This window comes from Hemitrygon akajei, chromosome 2, assembly GCF_048418815.1.
Source record: "Hemitrygon akajei chromosome 2, sHemAka1.3, whole genome shotgun sequence".
Taxonomy (NCBI): Eukaryota; Metazoa; Chordata; class Chondrichthyes; order Myliobatiformes; family Dasyatidae; genus Hemitrygon; species Hemitrygon akajei.
This window is the reverse complement of record NC_133125.1, coordinates 163654936-163678799: the sequence shown is the minus strand read 5'-3', so window position 1 is coordinate 163678799 and position 23864 is coordinate 163654936. Positions and strand designations below refer to the sequence as shown.

The 23864-nt window shown below is 44.5% G+C and overlaps 1 non-coding gene across 1 annotated transcript; it reads left to right on the top strand.

Moving 5' to 3' along the window:
- Positions 1-18239: 18239 nt before the first annotated feature.
- LOC140722281 (U1 spliceosomal RNA) lies at positions 18240-18403 on the top strand. The gene has a single exon (XR_012097573.1). It is a non-coding gene; the product is annotated as a U1 spliceosomal RNA (small nuclear RNA).
- Positions 18404-23864: the final 5461 nt, after the last annotated feature.

The following is a 23864-nucleotide window of genomic DNA, read 5'->3' as shown; positions in this document are numbered from 1 at the left end:
CCAATCTATCCAAGTCTCTCTGCAGACTCTCTGTTTCCTCAGCACTACCGGCCCCTCCACCTATCTTTGTATCATCAGCAAACTTAGCCACAAAGCCATCTATTCCATAATCCAAATTGTTGATATACAACGTAAAAAGAAGCGGCCCCAACACGGACCCCTGTGGAACACCACTGGTAACCGGCAGCCAACCAGAATGGGATCCCTTTATTCCCACTCTCTGTTTCCTGCCAATCAACCAACGCTCTATCCACGTATGTAACTTTCCCGTAATCCCATGGGCTCTTATCTTGTTTAGCAGCCTTATGTGCGGCACCTTGTCAAAGACCTTCTGAAAATCCAAATACACAACATCCACTGCATCTCCCTTGTCTAGCCTACTTGTAATTTCCTCTAAAAATTGCACTAGGTTTGTCAGGCAGGATTTTCCTTTAAGGAAACCATGCTGAGTTCTGCCTATCTTGTCATATGCCTCCAGGAACTCCGTAACCTCATCCTTGACAATCAACTCCAACAACTTCCCAACCACCAGTGTCAAGCTAACAGGTCTATAATTTCCTTTTCGCTTCCTTGCCCCCTTCTTAAATAATGGAATGACATTTGCAATCCTCCAGTCCTCCGGAAACAGGCCAGAATCTATTCACTTTTGAAAGATCATTACTAATGCCTCCGCAATCTCCACTGCTACTTCCTTCAGAACATGAGGGTGCATTCCATCTGGTCCAGGAGATTTATCTACCCTTAGACTATTTAGCTTCCTGAGTACTTTCTCTGTCATAATTGTGACTGAGTATATTTCTCTTCCCTGACACCCTTGAATGTCTGGTATATTGCTGATATCTTCCACAGTGAAGACTGATGCAAAATACTCATTTAGTTCCTCCGCCATCTCCTTATCTCCCATTATAATTTCTCCAGCATCATTTTCTATTGGTCCTATATCTACTCTCACCTGTCTTTTACTCTTTATATACTTGAAAAAGCTTTTAGTATCCTCTTTGATATTATTTGCTAGCTTCCTTTCATAGGTCATCTTTTCCCTCTTAATGACCTTCTTAGTTTCCTCTTGTAAGCTTTTAAAAACTTCCCAATCCTCTGTCTTCCCACTAACCTTTGCTTCCTTGTATGCCCTCTGCTTTGCTTTTACTTTGGCTTTGACTTCTCTTGTCAGCCACGGTTGCATCCTTTTTCCATTCGAAAAATTCTTCTTCTTTGGAATATATCTGTCTTGCACCTTCCTCACTTCTTGCATAAACTACAGTCTCTGCTGTTCTGCTGTCCTTCCTGCTAGTGTCCCTTTCCAGTCAACCTTGGCCAGTTCCTCTCTCATGCTACTGTAATTTCCTTTACTCCACTTAAGTATCGACACATTGGATTTCGGCTTCTCTTTCTCAAATTTCACAGTGAACATATTGTGATCACTGCCTCCTAAGAGTTCCTTCACCTCAATCTCTCTAATCACCTCTGGTTCATTACACAATACCCAATCCATTACAGCCGATCCCCTAGTAGGCTCAACAACAAGCTGTTCTAAAAAGCCATCTCGTAGACATTCTACAAATTCTCTCTCTTGCGATCCAGTGCCGACCTGATTTTCCCAATCCACTCACATGTTAAAATCCCCCACAATTATCATAACACTGCCCTTCTGGCAAGCCTTTCTATTTCCTGTAAATTTGTAATTTGTAGTCCACATTACTGCAGCTGTTTGGAGGCCTGTAGATAACTGCCATCAGGGTCCTTTTACCCCTGCGATTTCTTAGCTCAGCCCATAAAGATTCTCACCTTCCGATCCTATGTCAACTCTTTCTAATGATTTAATATCATTTCTTACCATTAAAGCCACACCACCCCCTCTACCTACCTGCCTATCCTTCCGATACACCGTGTATCCTTGGACGTTCAGCTCCCAGAGACATGCATCCTTTAGCCACGTCTCAGTGATGGCCACAATATCATACCTGCCAATCTGTAACTGTACAAGATCATCCACCTTATTCCTTATGCTGCATGCATTTAAACATAATACCTTAAGTCCAGTATTTGGTACTTTTTGCATTGATTGCACTGCAACTCATCCCAATGGCTGCAAATTTGCTCCATCACCTGCCTGCCCTTCCTGACATCCTTACTGCTCACTACCTTAGGTCTATTTCTGTTTTCCCTCTCCTCTGCTCCATTATTCCGGTTCCCATCCCCCTGCCAAATTAGCTTAAACCCTCCCTAATAGCTCTATTAAACCTTCCTGCCAGGATATGGGCCCCCTAAAATTCAAGTGTAACCCATCCTTTTTGTACTGGTCACACCTGCCCCAAAAGAGGGCCCAATAATCCAGAAACTTGAATCCCTGCCCCCTGCTCCAATCCCTCAGCCATGCATTTATCCTCCACCTCATTCTATTCCTACTCTCACTGTCACGTGGCACAGGCAGTAATCCTGAGATTACTACCTTTGAGGTCCTTCTTCTCAACTGCCTTCCTAACTCCCTATATTCTCCTTTCAGGACCTCTTCCCTTTTCCTACCTATGTCATCGGTACCTATATGTACCACGACCTCTGGCTCCTCACCCTCCCACTTCAGGATATCTTGGACGCAATCAGAAACATCCTGGACCCTGGCACCAGGGAGGCAAACTACCATCCAGATCTGCTGATCGTTTCCAGAGAATCGCCTGTCTGATCCCCTGACTATCGAGTCCCCTATCACTACTGCCTTCCTCTTCCTTTCCCTACCCTTCTGAGCCACAGGGCCAGACTCTGTGCTGGAGGCATGGTCACTGTTGCTTCCCCCAGGTAGGCTGTCCCCCCCAACAGTACTCAAACAGGAGTACTTATTGTCAAGGGGTACAGCCACTGGGGTACTCTCTAGTACCTGACTCTTCCCCTTTCCTCTCCTAACCGTGACCCACCTGTCTGCCTCCCGTGGCCCCAGTGTGACTACCTGTCTGTAACTCCTCTCTATCAACTCCTCACTCTCCCTGACCAGACGAAGGTCATCGATCTGCAGCTCCAGTTCCCTAACACGGTCCCTTAGGAGCTGCAGCTCGGCGCACCTGGCACAGATGTGGATGTCCAGGAGGCTAGGAGACTCCAGGACCTCCCACATCTGACACCGAGAACAACAAGCTGCCCTCACACTCATAATTCCCCCTTTCCTACAATCCTCTTCTCTCCTGCATCTCCCCGCTTCATCTCCTCTTGAACAAAAGTCCCAGGCCCAACCTTAGTGTCCCTCACCAGAGAAACCTCCCCTTAATGTGACCATCCTAACAGGCCGGCACACATTTCTCCTCATCTCTAACCCTAATCCAAACAAGCTGAAAACAGAACAGTCTGCTCACTGCTAAATGAAATACATACAGCTTAACAGTAAAAATACGAACCAGGGCACCACACAAGTGTTTAGTGGGAAGGTCACCTGACAGCTTCCAATTCCCCTCGCATGGAGAGGCGAGTAAACCAGTCCTGAATACAGATGACGCAAACGAAAAAATGCTGGATATCCAAAACAACAAATCTCCTGCGTTGTTCTGAAAACAGAACTGAATAAAGAAGCAGATACAATGGTGGCATTTAAGAGACGTAGAGATAGACACTGACTCTGAGATAGACGAGACTCTGAGATAGACGAGACTGAGATAGACGTGACTCTGCCAGGGATGGAAGCCTATCGACCAGCAGAAGAGATCTGGTTTAATTTGGCATCGCGCTTGGCACAGATACCATGAGGTAGAGAGCCTGTTCATGAACGGTTCTGTTCTCTTCTGTGTTCTGTAAAAACGGTAATGTGTGTTTGGAGGGAGGTTTCTGTTCATCCTAATCCAAGATTCAAGATTGGTCAACGTCATTTCCAGTACACAAGTGTAAAGGTGAGCGAAATAATTGTTCCTCTGGGTCTGATGTAGCACAAATAATTATAACTCAAAGAGTACAATAAGAAAAAATACCTAAATAAATGTAAATGCGTAAAATAGCTTATATACATAGATCGATTGCATGTCTATGAAGTGACTTCAACAATGATATTCAGCCCTTCATCAAATTATCTGAGCCAGGCTCTGTCCACTTCCGTCCTGCCTGAGACTTTCTCAGCGCCCTATAGCTGAATCACTGCTCCCCGGCTCACCGTGTGGGTTCTGTGCGTTCACAGGTAAAATGGACACCGTCTTTACCTTCCGGATGGAATGCACGCTGTGGTCGAAACCAATGGGGCTTACAAAGTGTGAAACCTTGGTGCAGACTGTGGTGATTCTCGGCCGTGTCACCGCCCCGACGTTGTCTCCATCTTTCTCGCTGCATGCTGCACCCTCACAACTGCTGTGACTGTGAATGAGTCACACGGAAAGCGGAGCTTCAGATAATGCTAATCATCGCAGTTTCCATCGCCAGCTGTGAGAGATCACTCAGCAAGTTAAAACTAATACTTTCGTATTTGAGAGCCTCCATGGGTCAAGGCAGACTGTAATCTTGCTCTGCTGAGTGTAGAAAGAGAAGAAACTGGAAAAACTGACTTTGATCACATCATAGACCAATTTGCATCAGTGAAAGCAAGGAAGGTGCAGTTATAATTTTCATGTAGTGTCATAATTAGTTAATTTAAAGACTAACAAGCTTGGCTTTTATTTTTGAGCTGATATTATGGTAAAGTTATCTAAAAGATGGGTGTCAGATGTTTGGACAGGGGCGCAATTTCAGTGCTTGCCATAGGCGCTATTTTCCGTAGATACGCCCCTGGTAAACGTTCTTTATTCAGCGCAATAAACAGAGATTCCTCTGAGATTCTTCCGGAGTTCCTGCTTATTGGACTCTGAGCTGTAGATTATCGCAGATTGTGTCACTGAAACATAGAAAGGACAAGGGGCCTTAATGTCCACAGTAAGGGTCCTCCATTCTGCCCCTCCTGTACAACGAAGCCAGTCCAATAATCGTACTGCCATCTTTTCCAGTCACCTGGACTCTGACCTGAGTTATAAATAACCTTTCCTACTCGGGCGTCATTTCCCTGGAAAACCCCACACTCCCCCGATAATCCTCTCTGTATCTTTCCCCCATCACCAAACTCTCCCCAAACCAATCACTGAACCCCTACCGCATTTTCTCCATCATTTTCTCACCCTCCCAGACACACCCACATCATCCCCTCGACAACCTCCCAATGACCTGTCTGATTGGAGCAGGAGTTCATGCATGGACCTGCATTCTAACACCCCAATGATCTCTCCATTCACCCCCCCCCCCCCCGCACAGCGCTAAGCCCAAATACCTGCCTGCACAACAGTGGGATATTGCGGAAGTCAGGACCCTGCGTTAAGGCGAGGACTTCTGCGGCAATATTCATCCTCCCTCTCAAAACAGGAGATACTTGTCCAAGCGTTCTCAATGCTGATGTTACTGTTTCCGGTGAATCTCAGTGTCATTGGGTCATAGAAAACAGAACCAGGAACAGGGCTGCAGTTCTTCCAGTCTGTGGGGAACCATTTAAACTACTTAGTCCCATCGGGCTGCACCGGGACCATAGCCGTCCGTACCCCTACGATCCATGTATCTATCCAGACTTCGCTTAAACGTTGAAATCGAGCTGGCGTGCGCCACTTGCGCTGGCAGCTCGTTCCACACTCTCACGGCCCTCTGAGTGAAGAAGTTTCCCCTCATGTTCCTTTTAAACCTTTCACCTTTCCCCCATAGTGTCACTGAATCGTTCAGCACACAGACTGGTGCTGGAAGATTTCAACTCAACGACAGACGCTCTTTGTTCTGCACGAAACTTGTTGGTCTCAGCACAGCGAGATGTCCGTGAGGGGATGCTGCCGACTGGCGCAGTCCAGGCGGTAGGAGAACTTGCTGTGGGTTGAACCAGAGCTCAGTGAAGCCGATGTAAATGCTCTGTGGAGAAGTACCAGAGTCGGGGCTCCACCCGCTTCCAAACACGGAGGAGCTCGTTCAGACTGGGAAGCAACAGAAGCATTGAAAGTTGCATCAGCACTGTGTGACGATGGTTTAAACAGCGTCAACATGACTGAATGTATTGGCCATATGGCACTCAATACGTAAAACGTTTCTCACACTGTGTTTAGTTTTTTTTTGTAGATACTTTTATTATGAATAAAGTGCTTTTGAAATAGAAAATGCTGCTCTGATACAGGCCCTCCGGCTATCGAGTCTCATCGACCATTAATCCCCCAATTACACTAATCCTACACTGCAGATCGCACATTGGCTTCATCAATCAGCTCACTCCTGGAGTGGAAGCGAGTCATTCTCAAGTCCGGGAGACCGCCAAAGAAGAAGGTGCATGCGAAGGCAAAATGGTGTCAGGTTGTAATGTGATAATGGCCCATTTCCCCTCAAATTGACCAATATCTCGTCTCTGTTTTTAATGCACATTATTAGCATGTTTTCCTCCTTACAGACCTGTTGTCTCCTTCTTAAATTGTGAGTCGTAGAGAAAAGAGGATTCAGCTGGAACCACCAAGGTATGAAAACGTACTGGTGTGATAATTATGGTATTATTTTAAGGATTCTTAAATGACATAAAAAGGGTACTTCCTTTGTGTAGTTTTGCCTGAGGCTAGGTCACGACAGGTGTTAATGCTATGGATTAGAGAAGATAGGGCCAGAAGGTAAGAGCCAGAGGGAAGTGGGCGAGAGACGGAGAGACACAGATAGACAAAGGGAAAAGGCTGCATGAAAGATGGTCGGATTTCTTAGTGAATGATAAGTATTATTTTTATTTATATACTGCTAATACTGCACATTTTTGTTTTTCTATTTGCTTTTGCCTTTCTGATAGTTCTAATGAAGTATTTTTGTGGCTTTGAACACGTGTGCAACATCTTTGTTTGCTGATGCATATGTTGGTCTCTGTGTTCATCTCTAAGTAGAATCAGAGAATCTTAAAATAATTTCCGTTTCACCCTGTGTGGCCAGCAGGTGGCGGAATTGCTCCAGTTTTTCACCCACACTCTGTTTTCACCATGTCGGGACAGAATGTGTCAACAGATGCCAAGTGCACACTCGCCACTCCCCACTGTCCAGCAGGAGCTGTAGATAATTACTCTGGTACACACCTCCTGTCTCCTTACGCGGGAGGGAACATCACAGCCTGAGGGGATCACAAGGTACTGGGAACACGGGGCTTCAGCAGCTGTCGAGGATAAAGTCAATACAGCTGACCCAGATATGATAGACAATCAGAGTCTCTTTATCCTCATCGTTGGAATGTCAAATACGATAGGGTGTAAATAGTAGCTGAGAGGAGAAGGTTTAAAGGAAATTGGAATGTACTGCCAGAGGAGGCGGTGAGAGCAGATACAACATTTCAGTGGCATTTAGACAGACTCATGAACAGGCAGGGAATGGAGGGTTTTGGACCAGGTACAGGCAGATGAGATGACTCTGAATTGGCACAATGTTCAGCACAGACTTTTGGGTCAAATGGCCTGTTCATGCGCTGCATTGTGCAATGTTCTATGATCAACAGTCGACAAAGGAAGCCGTGAACAACAACAACCACGATTAGCACAGCTGATGCAGATGTCATTTCATTGGCTCTTCACTCATTCCTGGAACACCTGGAGAGCAAAGATGCGTACACCCAGGGCCGGGTTAAGCTAGTGCGGGGCCTGTAGCATAAGTTATAAAGGGGCTCTAAATTTAGAAAAAATGCACGTAAGTATTAAAACATAAATTATTTACTTGCATAGTAAAGTAATTCATTTTTTTCATTTGCTATACAGCCAGATAATACGACAAATGTCTGACACCTTAGTAATAGTATTACTTACATTTAGGTATCAATTTCAAATGTCAAAAGTTACAAAACTACAATTTAAAAGTTAGATTTCCTAGATTTAGCATGAGCAAATTTGTTGGTGATACCGGAAATGTCTATTTCACGCGGAAATTCATGTTCAATGCTCATTAGAGTGAGTTTGTTCAATCTGTTTTGACCCATGGTGCTCCTTAGTTCATTTTTAATCCTTTTCAGTTTTGAAAATGAGCATTCTCCACTGCAGTTGGTAACCACGAGTGACAAATAGACGCGGAACTAGACCCCGGCCGGTGTCGCAGCCTTTAGCCGAAGCACAGCTCCCAAATTTCCGGCCCCTCCCCAGACCGCTCCGAGCGCACACTGTCCCGCCCACTGACACCCTCAACCAATGAGAGCATGCTTCTCCCAGAGGTACTCGCTGATTGGCTGCTGATTCTGAGGACGGGCTGCTACCGGGAGCGGGAGCGGGAGCGGGAGCGGGAGCTGGAGCTGTAGCTGTCAGTCTCAGTTTGTTTTCAGAATCAAAGGAAGTTCCCCGAAACTCAAAGAGCAAAGAAAATGTTATTATCAGAATGAAACTGGGAAATTCATTGTTATGAACTCAATCCACAGTACTTTGTCAAAGAACGGGAGACTGATGGCTGAAGTCATTTATTTAAGTGTAAATGCATCGTCTACCCAAAACTCTCTCTAACAGTCGTGAGAAAACGGTGAGATGCCGATTTCAGCAGACTGCAGTTTGCAAGCATTTAGTGCGGGTGGAGCCCTCGAAAATGCGGGGTCCGTAGCATATGCTACTTCGCTGTTGGGTTAATCCGGCCCTGCGTACATCAGGATGCTTTTTATCGACTACAGTTTAGCACACAATACTATTATCCCCGCAAAAACTAATCAGCAAGTTCCAAGACCTTGGGTTCAACACCTCCTTGTTCAATCCACTCCTCGATTTTCTTAGTTGCAGAACCCAGTCAATTTGGATTGGCAACATCACCACCTTTATTCTCATTTATAACGCTACTCCCTTTATACTCATGACTGTGTGGCTAAGCACAGCTCCAATGCCATATTTAAGTTTGCTGATGACACCACTCTTTCATGCTGGATTAAAATTGGTGATGAATTGGCGTAAAGGAGGGATTTGAAAATCTGGCTGAGTGGCGCCGCGACAGGAAACTCTTATGCTTTGTCAGCAAGACCAAGGAGCTGATTGTCTTCAGGAGGAGGAAACCGGAAGTCCATGAGCCAGTTCTCATCAGGGGATCAGATGGGGAGAATGTCAGCAACTTTAAATTCCTTGGTGTTAGCATTTCAGAGGATCAAGCCAGTGAGTGAGAGCACGAAGGAAGCACAACGGAGCCTTTACTTTCTTAAGGAGTTTGCAAAGATTTGGCATAACATCGGAATCTTCAGCAGATTTCTATAGGTGTGTGGTGCAGTGTATATTGACTTGGCATGGAAACACCAATGCCCTTCAATGGAAAGTCCTGCAAAATCTAGTGTACATGACCCAGTTCCTCACAGTCCCTTCCCACCACTGAGCAGATCTACATGGAGCGTTGTGGCAGAAAAGCTGCATCCATTATCAGGAACACCCACCACCCAGGTCCTGCCCCCTTCTTACTGCTGCTATCAGGAAGAAGGTACACGAGCCTGAGGATGCACACTACCAGGTTCAGGAACAGTTATTACCCCTCATCCATCACTCTTGAAGCAGAGGGGAAAACTTCACTCAATTTCACTTGCAACGTTAGCGAATTGTTCCCTCAACCTATGGAGTCACTTTCAAGGACTCCTCATCTCATTGATATCCATTGATCTATCTGTCGATCCATCTATCTATCCATCTCTTCATCTATCTATCTAAATGTTTATTTATTGATTATTTCTTTTTTTCTATTTGCTGTTTGTCGTCTTTTGCACATTTGTTGTCCAACCTGTTTGTGCACTGTTTCATTGATTTTATTATGGTTACTGTGGTTATTGAGTATGCTTGCATGGACTGAATACATTAAACCTGGGGTATAGATGATGTTCTACACAGTATTTCACAGTCCCCTGTGAAATCCAACAGACTGAAGGGCAAAATATTAAAAGACAAATGCATTAAAAAAAGAGACAACAGCAAATGTGGCCATTCAGCCCATTGGATCTGTCCTGCCCTTCACTCAGAACATGGCTAATCTTTCATTAGCCATTTTCTTGCACCATCCCCATCATCGATGAGTCCCTAAAATCCAGAAACCTTTTGGTGAGAATTCCAAGGTTTCAACACCCCAGCCAGGGTAAAGATCTACCTGCCTCAATCCTGTCAATACCTTATGAAACTGTGTCTGTCTCAGTCAGCCAACTCTGTTCCTTTTAACTTTGAGATAGGCCCAGTCAATGTGGTCTCTGAGGGCACTACATAGAGGATAAAGCTTTAAAGTGAGAGGGTCAAAGTTGAATCGGGATGTTCAAGGCATGTTTGTTGACACCATGTGTGGTATGTTCCTGGAATGTGCTGTGGAAACACACACAATCATCATGTTTGAGAGACATTTAAACAGGCAAATTATCAGACAGGGAATGGGGTTATTGAATTTGTAATCTTGGTCAGCGTGAACATCATGGGCTGAAGGGTGCTTTCCTTATCTGTACTGCTCTAAGTCCAGTGTTCAAAATATCACAGCCAGGGCCGCAATAACTTCATCCCTAGATTCCCACCATGACAGAGGATACACTTGGTTAGAACAGCAGATATTTATTCAACTTAGCATGTTAAAGCTGGCCAGTTTCCTTTGTAATGTTGGTTTGTCTCAGTACATTATACTATTCCCAGCCTTGAATTCCCCAAGACCACACTGATCATTCAAGGGACATATTCCCTCACAAGTTACCCTTTAGTTTTCTGCAAACCCAAATAATCTGAATTCTCCTTTACCATATCTGCTAAAGCTACCTTGTGTCTTTTTGCCTTCCTGATTTCCCTCTTCAGTCTACTGTTAAAGGGAATTGACTAATCCCTGCTGATTTCACCTGGCCACAACTCCATCGTTTTCAGACATGAGCCTCAAAAGTTCTTGCCAACCGAACACCCTCATCCTGATAGCTTTGCCCTTCAATATAACCAAGATGTGTAATGTTGAGCTCTTGCAAACTTAGTATTAAGGATGCCCAGTCAGCAGTCGTCTGTTTACTTGGGAACACCACCCTGTGATACACATCTATTTATACCTGGGCTCTCTCTATCCTCCACTGATCTGAAGAGAAATAGGGAGAGAGAAGGTTCCCTTCAGGAACTGTGTCTGTGTGTGGAGCAAAGAGGGATGAGTGAGGTCTGGCTCCACTCATCTGTGTTTACTGTGGAGAGGGGAATGGAAGATGGGGAATGTAGGGAAGAGAATGAATAGTATTGTCATGAAACAGGACAAACGAGGATGTGCTGGAAGTCTTAAACACATAAAGCTGGATAAACTCCTATGGCCTGATCAAGTGCATCCTAGGACCTATGGGGAACCAGGGAGGATATTGCTGGGGCTTTGCTGAGATAATTAGAACATTGAATACTGAACTGTACCACACACAAACAGCCCCTGGGTGAGCTGACACAAAATAGGTTTGTGACAGGAGGCAGGTGGTAGTGGAGGGTTGGTTTTCAGACTGGAGGCCCGTGACCAGCGCTGAACTATGGGCATCGTTGCTGCCTCCACATCTCTTTGTCATTCATGTCAATTAAAGTTATAAGGGAGCATATTTTATTGTCTATATGTATGGTATTTGACAAGGTCCCATATAATGTCTGATCTGGGAGATTAAGTCGCATGGGAATCGGGGGGAGCTAGCAATGTGGATTCAGAATTGGCTCGATGATCAGAAACAGACTGATGGTGGAAGGTTGATTATCTGCCTGAAGTCGTTTGCTAGTGGGATGCTCAAGGGGTTATTGCTGGGATCTCTATAATTCATTAATTGTGTAATGATTTGGATGAGAATGTAACAAGTTAGCTGATGCCATCAAATTAGCGGGTCTTGTTGACAGTGAAGCAGTTTACAATGAATTACAGAGAGATCTTTATCGTTTAGGGAAATGAGCTGAGGAAAGAAAACAGATTTTAACTTAAGTGTGAGCTGATGCACTTTGGACAAGCAAACCAGGGCAGGACTTGTACACTGAATAGCAGGGCACTGACGAGTGTTGTAGAACAGAGGGACCTGGGTGTACGGTTCATTGAAAGCAGCCACGCACATAGACACGGTGATGAAGAAGGTATTTAGCATGCTGGCCCTCATCTAGTTAGGAGTAGGGACAAAACGTTGCAGTTATACAAGTCACTGGAGAGGCCACACTTGGTGTGTTGTGTCCAGTTTTGGTCACCCTGCGACAGAAAAGACACATCACGAGATTTTTGAGGATGCCAAATGGACAAGAGGATTTGATTTATAGGGAGAGGTTGGCCTCGCTGGATTTTTATTCCAGGGAATGTAGCAAAATGAGAGGTGACCTCACGAAAGTTCATAAAGTCAGAAGAGGTAAGGATATGGTGGACGTGTGACGAGAGAAATCGGCGCGGATGGTAATGTCTGAAGTGCTGGAGTGTCCGGGACAAGAGTCAAGACATGATACGAGACAGAAATGAAGACATGGAACTAAACAGGACGCTAGACAAGAAGCCAAAGTTGAGCGATGATTAAGCAACGAACCTCAGCCCAGGTGCTCTTTAAATATTAAAATCCCGGCCAATTATCAGTTGCCAGTTAATGGGCGGTACTGAATCTTTAAAGGGGCCGTGACAGCAATCAAATTCCGATTTTGAGCATCTAAACCCTGGAGGCTTGTGCTGTCGGGTGCGTGTCACAACAGGACCATCTCCACTACAACTGACTGCTGCCGGAACTGGCTGCTCGGAGAGATGATGGACTAGAGCTGAACCAAGATGTCCCTTTCAGGAACCCAGCACTGTTCCTTGGGTCCGAAGTATTCCCAGTGCACGAGGAACTGCCGAACAGTTCGTTGAATCCAGAATTCCTTTTATGGTGAAGACCTGTTCCTCACCGACGTGCCTGGGTGGCAGCAGGGCTAAAGGACTGGTGCTTACAGGTTTTAATTTGGAAATGCAGAAGGTGGGATTGATCTTGAGAGTTTTGCAGAGCTGCAAGGTGTAAACCACTGGGTTTAATTTCTTGAGCACTTTGAATGTCCCAATGAACTTGGTTGCCAACTTCTGGAGAGGCAAATCCTGAGTAGACAATGTTGCCCAGGCTACAAAGCTGGTCCTTGTCATCTCTTACTCTGAGCCTTCATTTCGGCCTTCCAGGAAGAGCCTCCCTTGCCGAGACCATTTTTCCTGGCAGCGTCAGACGAGATCTTCGACCGCAAGAAGCATAACCTTGGCTTCCTGCTCAGGGAAGAGAATACTCAAACTGGCGATCGAGCATGGGCATTCCGTGCACAGAATATGGGCGAGCTCTGCACCAAATGTCTCTTTTATTTTCTGAGGCCAGGCATCTTATGGTTTGTTCCATCTCCGGGTTCAACCACTCCATCTGGCCGTTAGACTGTGGGTGTTACCCAGAAGAAAGATTCCTTGTTGCCCCAATCGGCATACAAAACGCCCTCCAAAAACGTGACACGAATTGCGGACTGCAATCCGACCCAATGTACATCAGAAAACCATGGATCCTGAAAACTTGGTCCTGTACAATTTTGGCCGTCTCTGCCGCAGATAGTTGTTTGTTCAAGGTAATGAATTTGCAGGCCTTCAAACGCGATCTACAATTACCATGAAAGTGGTCTTTCCCTTGGAAGGCGGAAGATCTGCGACAATGTCCATGGAGATGTGCACCACTGGTCTGTCCAGGACAGGCAGAGGGTGACAGTGCCCTTGAGGTTGTGTGCTGGGCAAACCTCGCATGCCTACTGACCTATCACGCCATTGCAAGCCATCAGTATCTTCTCTTGATAAACTTATGGGTCCTGTGGGTCCTGGCAATTCCTTAGGGGGCATTCATTTTCGATGCATATCCCCATTGAAGTACCTGAGGCCAGATGGAATTTGGGACGAACAGACAGCCCGGAGGATTGTCTTTAGGAATCTCCCGTTGTGCCTGGGCCTTGCAAACAAGTGCGTTGATTTCCCAACAAATTGGCGCTATCGCCTTAGCTTGTGGTAAAATGGTGGTAGGCTGATCCTCTCTTTCAGGTTTGTTGAACTGATGAGGCAAGGCATTCGGTTTCTGATTCTTTGACCCTGGTTGATATGTCAGGATGAAATTGAAGTGGGTCAAGGAAAGAGACCACATGGCCTGCATAGGATTTAGGCTCTTGGCTTCCTGATAATACATCTTGTTTTTGTGATCTGTCCAGACAATAAAAGGGTTCCTTGGTAGTCCAACAAAAGGGCTCGTGGTCCTTTAGTTGGTGCTGTCAGCAGAGCCTCCGCTGTTGAAGTTATTGATGAACTTTCTGTAAAATTTGGCAAATCCCACGAATCATTGGAGTTGTTTCATACTGGATGGTTGTGGCCCATCTCAGATTGCCTGTGTTTTAGTGGAGTCCATTTTGAGATTGTCATTGGAGATGATAAAACCCAAAAAATGAAACGGTGGTCGCGTGAAATTTGGATTTCCCCAGCTTGACATAAAGTCCATGTTCTATAAACTCTTCAAGATACCTCGGACGTGAGCTCCTCCATGGACATCGAGAAGGTTAGGATATCATCCAAGTGGACGAAGGCATACTTATGGAGAGCATCCCAGAGCATTTCATCTATAAAGTCTTTCAGGACAATTCTAGAATCTACTGATTCTTAAAAGATCATGACTAACACCTCCACAATCTCCTCTGCCACCTCTTTCACACAGTGTACACCATGTGGTCCAGGTGATTTATCTGCCTTCTGACATTTCGGTTTCCCAAGAACCTTCTCCCCAGCAGCGGGAATTTCACACACTTCATTACCCATGGCACTGGGAACTTCCAGCACACTGCCTCTGTCTTCCACGATGAAGAGTGATACAAAATACTAATTCAGGTAGTCAGCCATTTCCTTGTCCCGTATTATTCCCCCTCCATCATTGTTTTCCAGCAGTCTGATATCCCCTCCATCTCCCACATGAGTCTACAAACAACGAGCTGCTGCTCCAGTTCTCTCAGTAGCTAAAAGTCGATGCAGCGGGTGCAGATGTGTTTATATGGGATACTGGAGGTCTCTCTGACTTCCCACAAGGAGTACAAATTGTTGCATTCTTTATATTTATACGTACCGTGGGTTAACAATAAAGAATCATAGTCTGGAAGAATTAGAACTTTTATTTACAGCAACACACCCAAACCATGTTTCAGATCATTCTATCATTTCTGCACCTGCTCTGAACTCTCTCCAATCACATTCTGACACGTCATTACACGTGATTTCACCACATCTTCCTTTCCTTAAAGAAAAACAATTAGCAACATTAACCAATGCAAATGCATAATTTAACATGTATCTATCAGTCTCTCTGGGGGGGGGGTTTATGAACACGAGTAGACCTTCTAAGTGGTTCACACAGTTTTTGTGTTTCATAGTTATTTCCACATTTTGTCTGGTCTGCATCAGTTAACTGAAACTCTGAAGTTGGCTCTTTCTTGAGGTCTTTGTGATTTCTTCTTAACACTGCTCCTTCTTCTGTTTGGACCATGTATGATCTGGGTTGTACGTCTTCAAGAACTGTAGCTTTCTGTGTCCATGTGTTCATTTTGACTTGTATCCTTATTTTAACTCCTTGTCTTTCAGACAAACATCTCCTTAGATCAGTCAATTCCTGTTCCACTGCTTCCTTATACTGTGCCCACTGTGAGCTTTCTTGCTCTAGACGGTGATGAAACTGAATCTCAGCATCTCTTTCATCATCACTTGCATTGAAACAACCTCCTCCTGCCATTACTTTTTCACATCATCAATTGCCTCCTGTGTGGTCATCTCAGACACTGCAGCTACTGCTTTTATAGTCTCCATGAGCTGAACCTGCCGTCGAGTTACATCACCTACTGCCGACTGTAATGCAATATTCTGTCACTTCAGCTTTGTTTTCAGCGGAAGAGGGCGGGGAACATCATAAAGGACTCCTCCCATCCTGCGCACGGACTGTTTGATCTGCTTCCGTCTGGTAGGCGCTTCAGATCCCTCCAGACTAAGACTAATAGGCACTGGAGAAGTTTTTTCCCTACTGCAGTCACTTTGCTGAACAGTTAACTGCCGGTTAACTGTCGGCTAACTATTACTTGGATTGCACTACCTGTATGTATAATTTATATTTTCATTTATATCTATCATTATTATTGTTATGAGCAGAGAGACAACATCTGCCGGAAGTAAATTCCTTGTATGTGCATAGGTACTTGGCGATTAAAGTCTGATTCTGATTCTGATGACGTAATGCAAAAGGTACTTTTCTACATGGATGTACTAGGGGTTGCACTGTGTTGTCAATTTTAATCATGTGCTCTCCTGAAAGACAACTAAGCCCTTTGAACAAGTCTTCGTACTCTTTCATCAAGTGCCTGTATTCTGACTCTGTGTCACTGTCCAGGACGAAAACTCTTTTCACCAAATTCAGTCTCTCACAGGCAGATGGACCCAGTATTGACTGTGTATTCCTTGGCACCACCACAAATGAAAGCGTGTGCACAATATTTTTGTGTGATACTTTTGCCACACATGTTCCTTTAACTAGAATGTCTGAACCCGAATGAGAAGGAACCTTTGGCTTATTCAGGGAGGGTCAGAGGTTTGTTCTGGATGATTTGCATGTTTGCTTCAGTTGAACCAATAAAAGTATTCGTTTACTGATACAAATTCTCTTTGTGCCAATTCTTATTGTCAAGGGTGAAAACTGACAAGAGACGCTTCTTAAATCATCAACAAGAGAAATTCTGCATGTGTTGGAAATCCGAAGCAACACACACAGACACAAAATGCTGGAGGACCACGGCAGGTCAGGCAGCATATATGCAAACGGTCAGGCCGAGGGCCGAGACCCTTCTTCAGAACTGAGAAAGAAAGAGGAAAACACCAGAATAAAGAAAAGTGGGGAGAAGGAAAGGAGGATAGCCAGCAGGTGAAGCCAGGTATTTAACATGGGTAAAGGGCTGGGGAGGAAGGAATCTGACAGGTGAGGGGATTGCACTGTAGCAGAAAAGGAAGGAGGAGAGGACCGGGGGAAGTTACAGGCAGGTGAGAAGCGTAAAGGGCCAGGGTAGGGAAAGGAAGAGCGGGGGGGGGGGGGGGGGGGGGGTTAGTTGGATACCCTGACGGAATATAAGGTTTTCCTCCTCCACCTTGAGGGAGGCCTCATCATATCACATGAGGAGGTCATGGACTGAAATGTTGAGCGGTAACAGGAATCAGAACTATACTGTGTGGCCAGTGGGAGGCTCCACTTTTGGCAGATGGACTGAAGGTGTTTGATAAAATGGGCCTCCATATTAAATGTTAAATGTTGTGACAATCCCTGCTACCCCCCCACCCCGTCAGTAGGTTTCCAGATTACAACCACAGATGAAGTTCTTTCTTGCTAACCCTTGCACCTAAATTCAGGCCCCCTGCTTTGAGCTCGCCCAGCCATGGGGTAAAAGTTCTTATTTTCAGCCTCTCTCTCCCATTTATGCTCACCTTTCTCCTCCACCAAGAAAACTAATCTAACCCTCTGGATTTCTTTCGAGTGTCAAGAATGGAGACAAAAGGTGAAAACTGCTGAGAAACACTTATAGAAGAGGTTTTTGGAATCTTTTCCACAGAAGAGAAAATTCAAATACATCCATTTTTATGATGGGGGTTAGTTTAAAGGAGATTTTTTTTTACACACACACATTGATGTTTGCTGCCGGAACAGGTTTGCAGGTATGGTGGTGGTGGAACGGATACGGTGCAGCTTAAGAGGGTTTTAAACTAGAACATGCGGGATATGAAGGGATACGGACCGTGCGCAGACAGAAGGAGTTTCATTTAATTTAACATAACAGGCAATTTTGGCCGAAAAACCTGCTTATGCGCTGTCCTGTGTTCACTGTCACTGTCTTCATAAGTGAAAAGCTGATACCCCTGCAACATCCTGGCTAATCTCCCCTTCACCCTTTCCAGTGCAATCACAGTGTGCGGGGTAGGGGAAGGGGTCGCCTGTCCATTCACCCTGTGAGCCTCAGGCAGCTCCCTGCATTTCCTCAATGAAAACACTGACACCGTGCGGTCGGGTTCGGTAAGGCGCAGTAGCTGCAAAACCAATCGTGGCGCAGATTTCCTTTTTTGGATTATATGCAGATTAAGGTCCGGAAATTGTCACCAGTGAACTACAGCAGCTAATCAACTAATCTAGATTTGTAGCATTTGTGGTAACGGTATTCTAGGGGTATGGTGTGTAAAAGTAGGAAATAGGTCTTTAAAATATTTGGTTGCCTTAATTCTGAGGGGTATGGCATAAGCCTGGATGTGGATGGCGGCGAAGAGAAAGCATACTTACCTGGCAGGGGAGAGACCGTGATCATGAAGGCGGTTCTCCCAGGACGAGGCTATCCCATTGCACTTCGGGTGTGCTGACGCCTGCGATGTCCCCAAATGCGGGATACTCGACTGCAAAATTTGTGGTAGTGGGGGACTGCGTTCGCGCTCTCCCCTGATTTTCAATATAAAAACAGAAACATTTATTTAGTCAGTTTGATTTGCGGATGGGCGGTTTGGTACCGGGGGATGTTTTGATTTCGCGTCGTAATTTGCTGCTTACCTTTTTTTGTTATATTCCCTGCCTTCTGTGCTCCATGCTTCTAATTTAAGGCTTAAGACGATATGCAGAGTCCCGCTACATTCAGTCAACTTCACGGTCCAGGCTCTTGGGCATTCTTGTATAAAATGTGCACTTCAATACATTACTGTATTCCATCAATGCAGTTTCAAGGTCGCCTGCAAAAGTTCATTTTGTTGAGAAACTGACGAAGGGTCTCGGCCCGAAACGTCGACAGATGCTGCCTGGCCTGCCGTGTTCCACCAGCATTTTGTGTGTGCTTGAATTTCCAGTATCTGCAGATGTCCGCGTTTTTGCTCTTAAAAGAAAAATATCACTCGTCTTCAGGAATTTGCGCGAGTGTGTGTGTTGATCCGGTATTACTGGCGATATCATTCCCATGCCCTGCTCGTCTGGGGATCAAGGATGGAGTGAGTCATGCACAAGTCCCTGGACAATGGGAGCAAGAACGTCCCCAATGTCGCCTTCACCCTGATGGCCAGCTTCGTGTGCATCAATGTGGTTGCATCAGGTTGTGTGTGGAACCCAGGTACGTGGGCACAAAGTACCACTGCGTGCCCAGGTTCTACCTGTCGCCCTGGCTGCGAAGGATGGGTCTGGCCCCTTTCCTGCGCAACACCCGTCAGCTGGTCGTTACCGCCTTACCTGTCCTTCGTAGAAAAGTTCTTCCAGGTCAACGCCACTGACCCAAGGCTATTCGACCGTAATGCCCTGCAGGCGCTGTAGGAGAAGGACGAGATGGACACAGTGGGGTGATTCCTGAGCAGACTGTCCAGTTCATCTGGACAAAATGCCTCATCGCCAGACCTCGCCTGGCTGGCGGTGAGAGGGGTCCTCCCAGTCCGATCCCTCCTCTACGCCCGGAACGTCGCCTCCACACCCCCTCTGCCCACGGGAGGACCGCAGTGAGGAGGAGTCGGTGACCCACCTCTTTGCACACTGTGGGTTTGTGGAGAAGGTGTGGAGGAGGATGGAAGGGACCAGTGTCGAGATTCATCCCCAGCAGCTGCGTTACAGAGGACTCTCTGATCTACGGGCTGTTCCCGGGGACGCACACCGAGACCAACATCCGGTGCTGCTGGCAGATCATCAACTCGGTGAAAGACGCTCTTTGGTCGGCCCGAAACTTGATGGTCCTCCAGCACATGGAGATGTCCGTGGGGGGAATGCTGTTGGCTGGCACATTCTCGCCTGCAGGAATACGTGCTGAGGGATGCACTCAAACTCGGTGCAGCCACCGCGAAGGCCCGTTGGGGAAAGACTACAGTTTAAGGTTCATCACTCACGGGAGTGGGAGGGGTCGGGTGGGGAGGAAAATACCCCTCATCAGCGGTGTGGATAGATGAATCAACATGGTGCCCCAGGAGTGGCTGGAAATGTGACCGTAAAGGACCTTCGGTAAAGGAATGAGAGTCAACGCCTGGTTGTTTATTGTTAATAATTTTATTGTAAGTAAGTCTTTAATCCTTGACTAAGGGTTGAGAGTCAACGAATGTTTTATTGTAAATATCTTTAATTTGAATATGAAGAGAGTCAACGCATAATTTATTGTAAATAACTTTATTTATTGTGTTACGTACCCGTGACACGTGACAGTGGTACCCTTGTCACGTGTCTGGGGTTGAAGTTATACTGGACATGAGGTAATGGTGGAGTGATGTCATTTTCCCGCCAGTAGAGGTCATGTGACAGGTTTTTTTCTACAGGGTATAAAAGGGAGACCCACCGTGTCAGGTGGGGCAGTTCGTGGCAGGATTTGCCAAGATGACTTCATATCACTGTGTGATTTAATGTGATGACGCAGTTTAGTTAAAAATGAAGTTTTATATAATGCCTAAAGTTTAAAAGGTCAGAGCCAACGGTTTCTTTGATAAGGGAGAGTGAAGTTTGGAAAATGGAGATCGAAAAAAATCGATTTTCGATGGATTGACTTCGACCTTGTGTGATCCTCATTCGGAAGGATTTCGTTTACTATTCTCATGATAGTCTCCGCTGGAAAAAGCGGGAGATTGAGAATATTGTGGAAGGAAGGTCAGTCACTTTAAGCTGTTATATTTAATAAAATTCGACGTGGGAGTTCGACGCTGGGAATCGAAGGACATCGACGTGGAAGAGAATTTACATCGCTTTAAAAAGTCTCTCCTTTTAAAAGTACCGTGAGCTTTTGAACTGTCGGCATATCGTTTTTAAAGTACTGTTTTCTGTCGGCATATCGCTTTAAAGACCTGAGTTCTTTTCAATACTGCTTTAAAGACTGTTTGGGACTGCAACGCTATTAAGGACTGTTTGAGCAGCTGAGCTCGGATCATTGTTTGGGTTTGTTTACATTTGAAGGGGGTTTGTTATCAGTGTTTAATAAACGTGTTATTTGTTATAAAACCCTTCGTCTAACTCATCTATAATTATTGTTGCCTGAATACGTAACATAAATATGGGGGCTACGTCCGGAATTGAATTGTTTGAGTTTAATAAGCTTTTTGAATTTTGAATCGGTGTTTTGGTAACGGGGATTGCTCGATGGATATTGATGAGTTTCTGGATTCGCCAGTCGCGGATTTGTTAGCGAAGGCGAAAAAAACTGAAGTCTCTGAAATTGCTAATCGGTTGCATCTTAAAGGGATTTTGTCGACTACATCAAAAGCTGTAATACAGAGAAAAATCGCGTCTCACTATGTGGCTTCGGGTGCTTTTGAAGAATCGATTTTAGAATCGTTTCCAATAAGTAATCTGGAGATGCAGTTGCAAATCGAACAAATGATGTTAGAGAGGTGTAAAATGGAAGCTGAACAAAAGCAAAGAGATTTTGAATATGCAATGGCGAAATTAAGGTCTGTAGAACAGTCTGCTGATTCTAAAAAACCGTTTGTTGCTAGCCAAGAAATTAAATTGGTCCCTCCATTTAGTGAAACAGAAGTGGAGAGATATTTTCAACATTTTGAAACTATTGCTCGGATGTCAGAGTGGCCGAAAGATAAATGGTCAGTGTTATTACAGAGTGTAATCAAAGGCAAGGCACAGCAAGTTTACACAGCTTTAACTGCTGCGCAAGCATTAGATTATGATATTGTGAAAGAAAATATTCTCAAATCGTATGAATTGGTCCCAGAAGCGTATAGGGAAAGATTCAGGAGTTTGAAAAAGTCTGTGGAAAAGACTTATGTGGAATTTGCCTATGATAAAGCTATGTGTTTTGAGAGATGGGTTTCTTCTAAAAATGTAAATGAGGACTATGAGACTTTGAAAGAGCTGATTTTAATGGAGGAATTTAAAAGAAGCATTCCTGTTGAAGTAAGGACCTACTTAAATGAGAGGGATACTGATAAATTGCAGGACTGTGCTAGATTAGCTGATGAGTATGTTTTAATCCATAAGAATAAATTTCCTCAGGGTAGAATTTTTAAGAGGAAAAATAATATGGAGACTCAAGGTAAATCAGAAATTAAATTAGAGGTTAATGAGAGAGGTAAGGAGGAAGGAAAACCTGTGAAGGAAAGACAGTTTGGTCTTATTTGTAACTATTGTAAGAAGCCTGGCCATGTAATAGCTAACTGTTTCAAATTGAAAAAGAAAGAGAAGGAAGCAGTTCCGGATGCTTGTGTGCAACATACTAAAGCACCTGTAAAGTTACAGGGTTTGGTAAACACAAATGAGGATTTGTTAGGATCTGACCAAGTTAGAAAGGGATATGATCATTTTATAACTGAAGGGTTTGTATCCTTGAAAGAAGGATCCACTCTGGTGCCAATAAAAATTCTTAGGGATACTGGAGCTTCTCAATCACTGATGTTAGATAGTGTGTTGAATTTTAATGAAGAGAGTGATACTGGTGAGGTAAATTACATAAGAGGTGTTGGAAGTGATTTTATGCCTGTACATTTACATGAAGTAAATTTAAAGTCAGGGTTAGTTACAGGATTTGTTAAGGTAGGATTACAGCATAGCTTACCTGTGAAGGGTATTTCTTTATTGTTAGGTAATGACTTGGCAGGTGGACAAGTTTTTCCTGAAGTGCATTTGACAATGGAGTCAGAGGAACCAGAGGTGAATTCTAACACAGATTCTTCCTGTGTTGTGACTAGAGCTATGGCTAAAAAAATTGATGTGCAGAATGAGGTTGTTACTCATGACTGTTCAACTCAGGATTCGAGTTTTGAGGATGTGTCAGAGACTTTCTTACCTTCGTTGTTTGAACAAGGTTCTGGGAGTAAGTCTGACTATGAAGATTTATCTCTGTCTCGGAAGGAGATGATAGCAGAGCAGAATAGAGATCCTGAGATTATAAAATTAAGGGAACAAGCTTTACTAGGTAGTGAAATTGAGAAGGTGTCAGTAGGATATTACTTGGAAAAAGGAGTGTTGATGAGGAAGTGGAGGTCGCCTACAATTCCTGCAAGTGAGGAATGGAATGTTGTTTACCAGGTGGTTGTTCCTAAAGTTTATCGGAATGAGATTTTGACTTTAGCTCATAGTGTGCCTTTAGGTGGACATCAAGGGGTAAGGAAAACTGTGGACAAGATTTTAAAACATTTTTACTGGCCTGGTTTAAGAAAAGATGTGGCGATGTTTTGTAAGACGTGCCATACTTGTCAAATTGTGGGTAAACCAAATCAGGTTACACCAGTAGCTCCATTACAACCTATTCCAGCATTCGGTGAACCGTTTTCTAAAGTTATTGTAGATTGTGTTGGTCCATTACCAAAGACAAAAACTGGTTATCAGTATTTGTTGACTATCATGTGTACTTCGTCTAGGTTTCCAGAGGCAGTGCCACTTAGGAATATAAAAGCTAAAACTGTGACGAAGGCTCTTATAAAATTCTTTACTTATTTTGGATTGCCTAAGGAAATACAAACTGATCAAGGTAGTAATTTTATGTCTGGATTGTTTCAACAGATAGTTTATAAATTGGGAGCTAAGCAAATTACTTCGTCTGCATACCATCCAGAATCGCAAGGTGCCTTGGAGAGGTTTCATTCTACTCTCAAGAATATGATTAGGACATATTGTGTGGAGAATGAAGGTGACTGGGATGAGAGTATAAACTTACTTTTATTTGCAGTAAGGGAATCGGTACAGGAATCTTTAGGGTTTAGTCCATTTGAACTTGTGTTTGGGCATAGAGTTAGAGGACCTTTAGCTTTATTGAAGGAACAATGGATTAGTAAGGAAGTGCATACTAATTTGTTGGATTATGTTTTGAAATTTAAGGACAGGTTACATAAAGCTTGTAGCTTAGCCAAGGAAAATTTAAAGTTGGCTCAGGAGAAAATGAAAACTTGGTATGATAAGGAAGCTAGGATGAGGATGTTTAAGCCTGGAGATAAGGTGTTGGTTCTTT